The sequence below is a fragment of the Grampus griseus genome (genome assembly GCF_964374135.1).
Source record: "Grampus griseus genome assembly, chromosome: 1".
Lineage (NCBI taxonomy): Eukaryota > Metazoa > Chordata > Mammalia > Artiodactyla > Delphinidae > Grampus > Grampus griseus.
In genome coordinates this window covers 151,283,604-151,296,779 of record NC_139017.1, presented here as the reverse complement: position 1 = coordinate 151,296,779, position 13,176 = coordinate 151,283,604, and positions in this window count along the sequence as shown.

Genomic DNA, 13,176 nt, shown 5'->3' with positions numbered 1-13,176 from the left:
CGAGTAGTCGGATGCGGCAGCACCTCCTCAGGCAAGGGCTCCTCCGGGGACCGGGGACCGTCGGCTAGTCTGTCTGTGCCGCCGCGCCAGACAGTCCGGCTGCTGCCGAGGCAGCTCAGCTCGGAGGCGGAGGGCGAGCTCCCGCCGGGCTCTGGGAGGCGCGGACCCTTCGTCTGTGCAGCGAGTCTCGGGCCGATGTGGCCTCTCTCAGTCCAACTTGCAGCCGTCGGGTCCCGCCCCCTCCGGACCCGACCAATGGGGTACAGGGGCGGGGCCAAGCCCGGGGAACATAAGCCCCAGGAAGGGGCGCTGGGGGGCGGGCGCTGATGCCCCCGAGATACTACCCACTTGTGGGTGGCGGGCGGGACTGGCGAGGAGTCCGCAGCCCCGCCGTCGGGGGCCTCGCGGTCGTCCTGGGCTCCCTTCCCGCCGCTGGCCACGCTGTCGGGCGGCCGCGGGGACTCGGCCGGGGGACCCAGGGTAGCGGTGCGGTTCGGGGAGACCAGACCCTGCGCTCCAGCGGGGCGTGTCCTTGATCGCCCTTCCAGAGCTGGATCCCAACTCTCCGTCCCGCCCGCAGAGTGACATTGCAGCCTCACCTGGTGCGCGGAGTGTCGCCCCAGGACCCGAAACGCCTCAGGTGGGTGACAGGCAGGCCCGAGAGTGGGGCGCATCCCTCTGCCAGCAGCCGGGCCCGGGTTCCCAGCTACCGCAGCTCCTCGCCGGGCTCTTGGTGCCTTCTCCGCAGTCCCCTTGCGTGCGCCTTTGGGAGCTCTTTCCCGGACACCTGACGCCGGCTCCGTCACTGCTCCTGGCGCGCCCACCCGCCTGGTTTCCGCGCGCTCCCGGCGGGCCGCCCCGGCAGCTCCAGCAGCCGCACTGCCACCACTAGGTCTGGCTGGGCGCCCTTCGGACCCCGGTGCGCGCGGGATACGCGCACCCGCTTCCCGCCTCCCGCCGGTCAAGGAGCTCTGGTGCCCTTCCTGAGCCTTTGCGCATCTGAATTGTCACGGCCCTCAGCGGCTTGCGAGAGAAGGCTCCTCACGGAAACTCCTCCATTGACTAGCCCCGTTCTGCACACCCTGCTCTTCCCTAGGCGCCTTCTCACCGCATTTATTCGTTTATGGTTAAGGCGCCGCGCTGAGAGGAAGAGACACTTGGACTGAGCTCTGAAGGCCGGAAGGAATTGGTTGGGTTGAAGGAAAGGTCAGTGGGAGGAGAATGTTCCAGGCAGAGGAAATAGCTTGTGCGAAGGCCGAGACTCCAAGGAGCGTAACAGTGGCAGGTGACAGTGAGAACTGTCCATGTGCCAGCCGTGTTCTGTACCATTTCTTCGTGCTCACACGTTGTCATAGGGTGGATACCTAACCGCCCCTCCCCCACCTCATTTAACAGACGAGGTGACTGAGGCACACAAGGGTTAAGGGACTTCCCTCAGGTCACACAACACTGGAGCTGGGCTGCAGCAGGTGGGCACATGCAGGTGAGCTGTTCAGTGGAGGCTGGAGAGCCTGGGGGGCAAATGGCCAGGTGAGGGTGAGGCTGGAGGCACTGACAAGGGACAGACTACAAAGGGCCTTGGAAGGCTAGAAGCGGGCTCTTGGCCCCTGACCATGATGGTGCCCTAATGTAAATTCAAGATTAAACTTTAAAATTATGTCCAATAAAATTCACGTTTTTCCAAGATCACTTAAAAATTTAAGTATCAAATAAATCCTTAAATAATCATCTGCTGTTGCCTTAGCAACAACGCCTAGTCTGTCTTACCCAACAGATAGATTTCCACACCACGTGTAAGGCGAGATAAGAATGCTTAACTTTATCATAAGGATAATGGAGATAAGCCATTGAAAGTGCCCAAGGGCTTCCCTGGTGGCGCAATGGTTGAGAGTCCGCTTGCCAATGCAGGGGACGCGGGTTCGTGCCCCGGTCCTGGAAGATCCCATGTGCCGCGGAGCGGCTGGGCCCGTGAGCCATGGCCCCTGAGCCTGCGCGTCCGGAGCCTGTGCTCTGCAACGGGAGAGGCCACAACAGTGAGAGGCCCGCGTAACGCAAAAAAAAAAAATAGAAAGTGCCCAAGACAAGACCAGAGCCTGGATGCAGAAGGGACTCCAGGTAGGAAGGAGGGAGACTGGAGTCAGGACCCAGGGCAGGTACAGTAATAGGAGGGCAGGAAGGAAGACAGTAGCAATGGGTGGAAGGCAGAGGAGAAGGCTGTTTAGGAGGCTGAATCCACAGGGCTTGGTGACTGCATGCAGAGGCAGGGGGCCAAGTCAAAGGGGTGTCCCCTTGTCACACTTTGTCAGGGTCTCTGAATCTCCTGCCCCTTTCACTGTCCCTGTCTATGTCCCTGGGCATCCCTCTGCATTCCCCTTTGAGTCCACACCACATCACTGGGGGGTCTCAGATCGAGCCTGTAATTCTCTGGTTGTGTACTGTACAATGCTGGCCTCCCAGCAAGACTGCAAGCAGCCCAGTACCAGTATTCTTGTAATAGCTGAGATCATTTATCTCAATTTCAGATGAGTGGAAATAACTGTGATCTTTAAACAACAGGCTCACATTCCCATAAACCTAAACAGCAGGTTATAGCCAGTCCAAAGGGCATCACCCCACAATTCAGTTTAGCAACAACCACAGGGGCGCTCTGTGCTGTGCTCCAAGCCAGAGATGAAGCGGATCAGCTCCCCGCCCCCAAGAGGCCCCCACTCTAACAGGGGTGGCCATCAGGTGAACATACAATCTTCCAAAAGCAGAATGCGCTCTGACAGAGGGGCCGGCAAAGTGCCTGGAAAGACAGAGGAAGTGGGGACAGGTGATCCTGGAACTCCTGAACTGGAGGGGAACTGAAATGAGGAAGGTTTCTTGGAGAAAGTAGTGTCAAACAAGGGCCACCTGGCAACTCTGTGACCTTGGGCAAGTTACTGAACCTCTCTCAGGTTGTCTCTCACCTACCAGCGAGGCTCATGATTGTAGGACTGTGATGGGAATTACATGAGAATGTACACAGAGCACTTAGCACAGTGACTGGCACACGGGAAGCACTCAATACATGTTAGCTATTGTTATTGCCACTATTATTAACGTATTATTATTACACTATTCAAAGCACTAAAAAAACTTTTTTTCCTGATTACGAAAACAGGTTGCTTATTGCAGAAACTTTTGAAAATACAGAAAGATTAAAAAAATAACAAAAATCACCAAACCCATGTTCAAGAGATAATCACTGGTAATATTTGGTGTATTTTTCTTAAACACATCTGTACATTTTGTTTGTTTGTTTGTTTGTTTGTTTTGCGGTACGCGGGCCTCTCACCGTTGTGACCTCTCCCGTGGCAGAGCACAGGCTCCGGACATGCAGGCTCAGCGGCCATGGCTCACGGGCCCAGCCGCTCCGCGGCATGTGGGATCTTCCCGGACCGGGGCACGAACCCGTGTCCCCTGCATCGGCAGGCGGACTCTCAACCACTGCGCCACCAGGGAAGCCCCATCTGTACATTTTTATGCAAAAAAAAAAAACAGGATCACACTTGCTCTACTGACTTACAATATATTGCAATATTTCACCATGCCGTTGATTATTTCTCATGTGTTTTTTTTTTTTGGCTTCATGGTATTTTTTCATCATATGACTCATAACATTTAACCAAGTATACATGATTGAATAATATGTTTTTTTAATATTATGCACATTGCTGTTACAATCTTAAATAATCTGTGCTCACCCATGGTGATTTCTTTAGGATAAATTTCTAGAAATGGAATATTTGGGTCAAAGAGCATACACAGTTTTTAAGGTTTTTGCTACGTATTATCTGCTGCCCAAATAGTACGAGGGTGCCCATTTTCTTTCACCCTTGGCGACACTAGGTGTTATTGTTAAATATGTAAATAAATAAGTCTCTGCCAATTTGGCAGGTAAAAACACCTCTCTACCGCTGTCATTTGCACGTAGGGGAATTACTGACTGTTTTCTTCTTGAAACACTCTCCTCCCTCGGCTTCCAGGACCCCCGCTCTCCTGCCTCTCCCCTTTCTCCCGACTACTCCGTCCTACCTACTTCTTCTTTTTTTCAAACTTATTTATTTATTTTATTTTTGGCTGCATTGGGTCTTCGTTGCTGCGCGTGGGCTTTCTCTAGTTGTGGTGAGCGGGGTCTACTGTTCATTGCGGTGCGCGGGCTTCTCATTGCAGTGGCTTCTCTTGTTGCAGAGCACGGGCTCTGGGTGTGCGGGCTTCAGTGGTTGTGGCACGTGGGCTCAGTAGCTGTGGCTTGTGGGCTCTAGAGTGCAGGCTGAGTAGATGTGGCACACGGGCTCAGTAGTTGTGGCTCGTGGGCTCTAGAGCGCAGGTTCAGTAGTTGTGGCGCACGTGATTAGTTGCTCCGTGGCATGTGGGATCCTCCGGGACCAGGGCTCGAACCAGTGTCTCCTGCACTGGCAGGCGGATTCTTAACCACTGCGCCACCAGGGAAGTCCCAGGCTCATATTTAAGATTTCAATAAATATCTGTGAATTTACTAGTCTCTGACAAAAGAGTAGCCTCCAACCTTCATGAATCCTTCCACTAAGACTTGCTCACTATTGCGTGGGAGCAATGAACAGAACAAAGCTCTGTTGGAATGTGGGTGTCGGTGTCCAGTAAGCCTTCCTCTCTTGCTGTGTGCCTGGCTTTCTTGCACGCCAACCACAAATGCAAATCCATGAACTTTCATTACTGAAACCACAAGGTTAAATTCATGATCGCCAAGACCTACTCTATATAGAATATGAAAAAGAGACAGCAATTTAAAAGAGCAGACGGAGGGGCTTTCCTGGTGGCGCAGTGGTTAAGAATCACCTGCCAATGCAGGGGACACGGGTTCGAGCCCTGGCCCAAGAAGATCCCACATGCCACGGAGCAACTAAGCCCGGGCGCCGCAACTACTGAGCCTGTGCTCTAGAGCCCGTGAGCCACAACTACTGAGCCCATGTGTCACAACTACAGAAGCCCGTGCACCTAGAGCCCGCACTCGCAACAAGAGAAACCACCGCGATGAGAAGCCCACGCAGCCCAATGAAGAGTAGCCCCTGCTCGCCGCAACTAGAGAAAGCCGGCGCACAGCAACGAAGACCCGACGGAGCCAAAAATAAATTAATTAATTAAATTAAAAAAAAAAAAAAGCACAGGGAGTAGCTTGGTGGCCTAGTGATTAGGATTCCTGGCTTTCACTGCCATGGCCTGGGTTCAATCCCTGGTCAGAGAACTGAGATCCCGCAAGCTGCACCAGGCAACCTAAATAAATAAATAATAAAAGAGCAGGGACAAGTTTCCCATAAGAGATACTACAGGAGTGGAGATTATCCGATGTTACCACCAATACATGTAATCTTTGCACTTTGTGATCTGAGGACCTATCACAGATACGAATACGATCACAGGATCCTGTCCTGAGCTCCTATCTCGTGATCATGTCAGACCCACAGGCTGCCTTGGTGTAGGCGCACTATAATGCCTCATTAAATGGCCAATGAGAGGCTTCAGAGGTGTGTCACTCACCTTCCTGACTGCATCCAGGATGCTGGGAAAATCCAGTCCATCATGCTCCGAAGGTGTGATTACATGGCAAGAATAAACATATAGACATAACGAGACAGTCTTGTCTTCATGGGGAATCTCCAGCCAGTGGGTAAGGTCACCTCCCGTTAATGGACTAAATGCTCCAATTAAAAGTCAGAGATTGTCAGATGAGTTAAGGGAGAAAAAAAAAGCAAGAACAGATGATAAGCTGTCTATGAAAGATGCACTGTAAATACAAAACACGGGTTGGAAGTAAGTGGATGGAAGAAATATATCATGCAAATAAAAAAGTAAGAAGGCTAGAGGGACTGTGTTAATATCAAGTAGACACTAGACTTCAAGATAAAGAATGTTAGCAGAAATAATGATAAAAGTGTCACTTTATCAGAATCCATCCTAATGAAACAGGAGGGTATTATGCACCTGAACATGACAGGCTCAGGCTACACTAAATATTGATGAGTGTGGTTCCAAAGTGGTTAAAAAGTCCTCACGTTTATTTTGGGAGTCAGTGGAAATGGGTGTCTTTCCACCTGAAATTAAATCCATTTTGTGACCCAAATGACACCAATGGATGATTGGATTGGGGATGGGGGTGGAGGTGGGGGAAACCTCTCGAAGTGATGTTTACATATCGCCAAATCTGAATCAAACCAATTTCGGTAAATTCTTTGTGGCTGATGCAGAACCCTGGCAACAGTTTGTTTAAACACACAGAGCAGGGAGCTGCCTCTCTGACAAGCAGAGATACAGATATTTTGAGACTTCCTTTCTCCCCTAGGAGGGTACCCTGAGCCGAAGGCACATACAGGGGGAGGACCCAACAGCTTTGCCCTCCACGCAGCCCAGATCTCATCCCTCACCTTATGGGCATCTGTGAGGTTCATGATGAGGTTGAGATCCCCGTGCACAGGCTGGTCCTCAAGCCAGCTTCGGCTCCACCTTGTACAACCAGTTGACCACGGCCAGCAAAGTGTCCATAAACTGGCCTGAAAACAGCAGGACCTCCATCAACTTGGGCTGCCTGAGAAAAGCACACAAACCTTCCCAATTCAGGGGATCTCTTTTTTATGAATAGCCCAACTGAAGGGGAATATTGATTGAATCCTATATAGAGAGGGACCTCCATATTGGAGGTTAGAATGGTTAGAAATGCAGTTAAAAGTTATCAAGATGATGGGAATTCCCTGGCGGTCCAGTGGATAGGACTCGGAGCTTTCACTGCAGTGGCCCGGGTTCCATCCCTGCTTGGGGAACTAAGATCCCGCAAGCTGTGCAGCAAGTTATCAAGATGACAACAAACCCACAGACAACAAAAGAAAAAATAGATCAATTGGACTTTTGGACATTAACAAAATTTAAAACTTTTGTGCATCAAAGGACACTATCAATAGAGTAAAGGGATAAAAGGCAACCCACAGAATGTAAAAAAATATTTGCAAATCATATATCTGACAAGGAATTAATATCCAGAATAATAAAGAACTCCTAAAACTCAGCAACAATAAAACAAACAACCAATTTAGAAATGGGCAAGGGACTTAAATAGACATTTTTCCAAAGAAGATGTATAGATGGCCAATAAGCACATGAGAAGATGTTCAACATTACTAATCATTAGGGAAATGAAAATCAAAACCACAATGAGATACCACTTTACATCCATTAGAATGGCTATTATCAAAAAAACAGAAAATAACAACTGTTGGTGAGGATGTGGAGAAATTGGAACCCTTGTGTATCGCCAGCAAGAATGTTAAATGGTGCAGCCAATGCAGAAGACAGTAAGGAAGTTTCTCAAAAAACTAAACATAGAAATACCATATGATCCAGGAGTTTCACTACTGGATATATATCCCAAAACTCGAAAGTCGTGAGTTGAATAAATATTTGTACACCAATGTTCACGTTATTCACAGTAACCAAAATGTGGAAACAATTCAAATGCCCATCAACAGATGAATAGACAAACTGTGGAGTATACATACAATAGACTATTATTCAGCCTTTAAAGGGAAGGAAATTCTTTTTTTTTTTAAGTATAACAAAAATAATTTAATGGTCAGTTTATAGCATTTCTATAGTTTAGTCTCAAAATTATAAAAGGAAAAAGTGAAAATATAGTAAGATAAATACATTAACTGACAGTATACTATAGATGGTGTGGTCTGTCAATGAGATACACGTGTTTAAGTTGTATGATGTTTGAAAACTTTGAATCTTGTCAGGGTGTCTCTGTTGAGACAGAGACAGTATTATTATAGTGTAATGTATTATATTACATTATAATAACGATAATGTAAACATTATTATTTTTAATAGTAATGTTTACATTATTTTTTTTACATCTTTATTGGATTATAATTGCTTTACAATGGTGTGTTAGTTTCTGCTTTATAACAAAGTGAATCAGTTATACATATACATACATTCCCATATCTCTTCCCTCTTGTGTGGGAAGGAAATTCTGACACATGCTACAACATGGACAAACCTTGAAGACCTTATGCTTAATTAAAGCTAGGCACAAAAGGACAGATATTATGATTCCACTTATATGAGATATCTAGAGTAGTCAAACTCATAGAGACAGAAAGTAAAATAGTGGTTTCCAGGAGGTGGGGGAGAGGGGAGTTTTTCTGTTTTTTTTTAAGTTAATTAACTAATTTATTTATTTATTTATTTATTTTTGGCTGCCTTGGGTCTTTGTTGCTGCACACAGTCTTTCTCTAGTTGCAGCGAGCAGGGGCTACTCTTTGTTGCAGTGTGTGGGCTTCTCATCACGGTGGCTTCTCTTGTTGCTGAGCACGGGCTCTAGGTGCGTGGGCTTCAGTAGTTGTGGCTCGCAGGCTCAGTAGTTGTGGCTCGTGGGCTCTAGAGCACAGGCTCAGTCGTTGTGGTACATGGGTTTAGTTTCTCCGCGGCATGTGGGGTCTTCCTGGGCCAGGGCTCGAACCCGTGTCCCCTGCATTGGCAGGCGGATTCTTAACCACTGTGCCACCAGGGAAGTCCCAGGAGTTATTTTTTTAATGGGTATGGAGTTTCACTGTGGGATGCTGAAAAAGTTCTGGAGATGGTTGGCAGTGATGGTTGGAAAACATTATGAATACACTTAATGCCACTGAACCGTACACCTAAAAATGGTTTAAATGGTATCTTTTGGGACTTCCTTGGTGGCACAGTGGTTGGGAATCTGTCTACCAATGCAGGGGATACAGGTTCGAGCCCTGGTCCAGGAAGATCCCATATGCCGCAGAACAACTAAACCCGTGCACCACAACTACTGAGCCTGTGCTCTAGAGCCCACAAGCCACAACTACTGAGGCCGTGTGCCACAACTACTGAAGCCCATGTACCACAACTACTGAAGCCTGTGCACCTAGCCCGTGCTTCGCAACAAGAGAAGCCACAGTGATGAGAAGCCTGCGCACCGCAACGAAAAGTAGCTCCCGGTCGCCGCAACTAGAGAAAGCCTGTGTGCAGCAATGAAGACCCAACCCAGCCAAAAATAAATAAATAAATAAACAAACTTTAAACAAAAAAGCAACCCCCAAAAAATTAAAAAAAAAAAAGATATCCAGTCCACTGAACCTTCCAATTTCTCCCTATCCATCAACTCTTATCTGCCTTTTATTTTGCTCTTTACCCAACTTAAGTTTCACGTTCCATTGTTTTTTTTGGAATCACGTTCTATTGTTTTAATCACTTCCTGCAAACATCCTGAGCACAATTGCCCTCAGCACTTACCTAACAAAACTCCAAACTCTAGATGAACCTAACTGCCCATCTCCTTTGTGCCTGCATCCAGGCTGCTCAGCACTGCTGAAGAACACAAACAACTGGCCATATAAGTGACACTGTAAATTCATTGTCACCAGCCTCAAGGCTGCTAAACACTTCTATTATGTTTTGTTGTTTAGATACACTGTTCTCAGACTTCTGTCTTCCCTTCTACCCTGCTCATGCTCAGCAGATGACCTAATGTTCTACTTGACAGAGAAAATAGAAGCTATCACACAGCTGCCTTCTCCTCCCTTCCTTCCCTCCTATCCAAGGACTCCTTTTGTGCACAGAATTCCATCCCTCCAGATTCCTGGGAACTTTGCACTGTTCTTTGGAGGGAAGTGATATAGTGTGAAGGGAGAAGAATTAGGAGAGAGCTGCAGAGGTGCTTGTTTTAAAATGCAAATCTGGGGCTTCCCTGGTGGCTCAGCGGTTGAGAATCTGCCTGCCAATGCAGGGGACATGGGCTTGAGCCCTGATCTGGGAAGATCCCACATGCCATGGAGCAACTGGGCCTGTGAGCCACAACTACTGAGCCTGTGCGTCTGGAGCCTGTGCTCCGCAAAAAGAGAGGCCGCGATAGTGAGAGGCCTGTGCACCGCGATGAAGAGTGGTTCCCGCTTGCCGCAACTAGAGAAAGCCCTCGCAAGGAAACGACGACCCAACACAGCCAAAAATAAATAAATTAATTAAAAAAATACTTTATAAAATGCAAACCTGGGTATGTTCATTCCCAACAGGTAACCCTACAGCACCTTCCTATTGCTCTCAGGATTTAAAAAAAATGCTTGACATGGCTCTCATCGATACATAGTTCACAAGAAAAGAGATGCAGGCAACTTTTAAATATATTGAAATATGCCAACTTCACGCATAATAAGAAAAGTACAAATTTAAGTTACATTGAGCTAAAATTTCTCACCTATCAAAAGAACAAAAAAATCAAAAAGTTTATCAACACAGACATGATGAGGCTGTGAGGACATAGGTACTCGTAAATTCCTGATGGGAGTACAAAAATAGTACGATCTCTACAGAGGGCAATTTGACAGTATCCTTCAAAATTTCAAACACATTTACACTTAGACCCAGCAATCCCTCTTCTGAGAATTTATTTTATAGACGTATCTCTGCACTGAGAAATGACATATGTAAAAAGGTGATATTCAATATATTTAATAAGTGGATATGATCATTAAAATGTATACATATATGTGTCTATATATATGTATAACAATAATTTAAAAATCGTCCCTCTTATTGTCTAATTTATCTAAACTATATCTTATATGACTGTCTAACAAGTGATACAAATTGTAGGTGCTAACCTATCCATAAAATTCTTCTAATGATTTCCAAATCATATATTGGTTTTTAGAAGTTGCGGGCATATTGTTCGTATAATGCAGCTGTCACTAGCTAAGTGATATTCTTGTCTGAGCCATGATTTGACATTAAACTCTTCTAACGCTTTCTCCGCTAAATTGATCATCTGTAGGTGACGTGTCCTCTCAATCAATAGAGAATTTATTCTTAAAAGCAGTCATATTATTCATAGGGCTGAAGCTTTTCTTCTGTTATAATTGCTCTTAGTTCTTCTGAAGTAACAGCGATTATATTCAAAGTCCTTCTAACAATTATAATACTGTGTGAGATTTTAAAAAAATATTTCAGGGTTGTTTACTGGAGTCGGTAACATGAGAAGTCTTACATTTGTATATCAAATCATTGAAATTGTATAGAAAAATATATATACAGTGAATGAAGCAGAGCATCCCTTTAGAAGTTTTACTACTGATATTCTCCAGTTCAGATATGTGAGATTTGTATGTATCATACAATATCTCTATTACCAATCAAATCATGAAGGTCATTAATTTGAATGTCATATTTAAATAGTTGGCTTAAGGTTGTTGATCTTTTTTTTACCTTCAACTCACATAACTTTGCAAGCATCCTTTGACCAAGTTTCAGGATTCAGTAAGAAGTTAGGAGAATTTAAAGTTCATTGTATATTTTACTTTTGTTCAAATAACCACTTTGGCTTGCTACAACGAAACGTGCTGGGCCCTTGGCCCTGAGTTCCTCAGCTATGCTGCAACCCACTGCCTGTATAGGTTCCAAACTGGCCCCACTGTATCACCACAAAGGTCTTGGAGGCGTATGTTTGTACGTGGGGGAGAGTGAGCCATTAAAGTCTTTCCATTAAGGATGGGTCTGCTTTCTGGCTTCCCTATCATCCTCTGTAGTTATTGACAATTGCCCTCCCCTTGGGTCACATTCCTTTTGTTGGGTCCCTGATAAAGAGGATAGTTCTAGGAACCGGGAACATACACTGACTCCTGGTTCTATATAAGCAGTATGAGTCTTGTACCTTGTCAACAGAAACCATGCTCCAAAGACCATAATCAAAGACCCACCGGGAATTCCCTGGCAGTCCAGTGGTTAGGACTCCACACTTCCACTGCAGGGGGGCTAGGATCCCACAAGCCGCATGGTGTGGCCAAAAAAAAATCAAAGACCCACCTTTTACTTTAGCCATCAAGCCACAGAGATGACACAAGTCCCAGGTCAACAGATCAGTCTAAGCTCTCTTGTGTGGTTGCAGTGGGTATGATTGTATGCATGTATGGTTGTCCACACCTCCTGTTAGATTTGAATTAATGCCATAGTTTAAGCAGCACAAGCACCTACAGCACAAGAAAGGAAGCTCAAAGATTATCTGAAACAACCCCTACCGATCCCTCTGGGACTTACTCATTTGGCTGAGTCAGGGATGCTGGGGTGCACGAATGAGGTCACTACTGCAGCCTGGCCTCACACTGCTGATTGGGATTCTGCTGATGGTGTCTAATCCAAGTTTCTGATAGGATGGCCTAGTCATGCGAAGATTTGAACTCATTTAAAAACGTGTAGAGCTGAGGGGTTGGATTGTTGAGAAAGGCAGCCACCATGGGCCCTGAGAGCCCCTGTCTATCCTTGCTGGGCTAAACCAAACTACCTGACACTGAGCAGTCTCTGCAGCTTTTCACAGAGATGGTGGGACAGGTCAAGGAGACCACAGGAGACTGATGTACTCATTCACTCTCTGGAGGATGAGACTGGTTTGTTTCTCGCTTCAAAATGTTCTGGGCCCTTGCAGGCACTGTGGAAAACAGTATGGAGGCTTCTCAAAAAACTAAAAATAGAACTACCATATGACCCAGCAATTCAATCCTGGGTATATATCTGAAGATAAACAAAAACACGAATTCGAAAAGATACATGCACCCCAATGTTATAGCAGCATTATTTACAATTGCCTAGATATGGAAACAACCTGAGTGTCCATCAACAGAGCAATGGATAAAGAAGATGTGGTACATATATACAATGGAATACTACTCAGCCATTAAAAAGAACAAAATTTTGCCATTTATAGCAACATGGATGGACTTGGAGGACATTATGCTAAGTGAAATAAGTCAGACAGAGGAAGACAAATGCTGGGGGACTTCCCGGGCAGTCCAGTGGTTAGGGCTCCGTGCTTCCATTGCAGGGGGCATGGGTTCGATGCCTGGTCAGAGAAGTAAGATCTACACGGTGTGGCCAAAAAAATAAAAAAAAAAAAAAAAGAGAGACAAATACTGTATGTTATCACTTATATGTGGAATCTAAAAAATACAACAAACTAGTGAATATAACAAAAAAGATGCAGACTCACAGATACAGAGAACAAACTAGTGGTTACCAGTCAGGAGAGGGGTGAGGAGAGGGGCAAGATAGGGATTGGGGATTAAAGTATATAACTATTAGGTATAAAATAAGCTACAAGGATATATTGTACAAAAT